Here is a 394-nt window from a genome sequence, read left to right on the forward strand (position 1 = left end):
AAACAAAAAAAAATAAAATAAATAAAAGGAAATCCTGTCATTTGTGACTACATGGGTAAACCCGGAGGATATTATATTAAGTGAAATAAACGAAGCATAGAAAAATAAATACCACATGACACATGATCTCCCTTGTTTTTTTTGTTTTTTTTGTTTTTTGAGACGGAGTCTTGCTCTGTCGCCCAGGCTGGAGTGCAGTGGCCAGATCTCAGCTCACTGCAAGCTCCGCCTCCCGGGTTTACGCCATTCTCCTGCCTCAGCCTCCTGAGTAGCTGGGACTACAGGCACCTGCCACCTTGCCCAGCTAGTTTTTTGTATTTTTTAGTAGAGACGGGGTTTCACCGTGTTAGCCAGGATGATCTCGATCTCCTGACCTCGTGATCCGCCCGTCTCG

Source organism: Rhinopithecus bieti, unplaced genomic scaffold, assembly GCF_001698545.2.
Source record: "Rhinopithecus bieti isolate Rb0 unplaced genomic scaffold, ASM169854v2 scaffold_42772, whole genome shotgun sequence".
Lineage (NCBI taxonomy): Eukaryota > Metazoa > Chordata > Mammalia > Primates > Cercopithecidae > Rhinopithecus > Rhinopithecus bieti.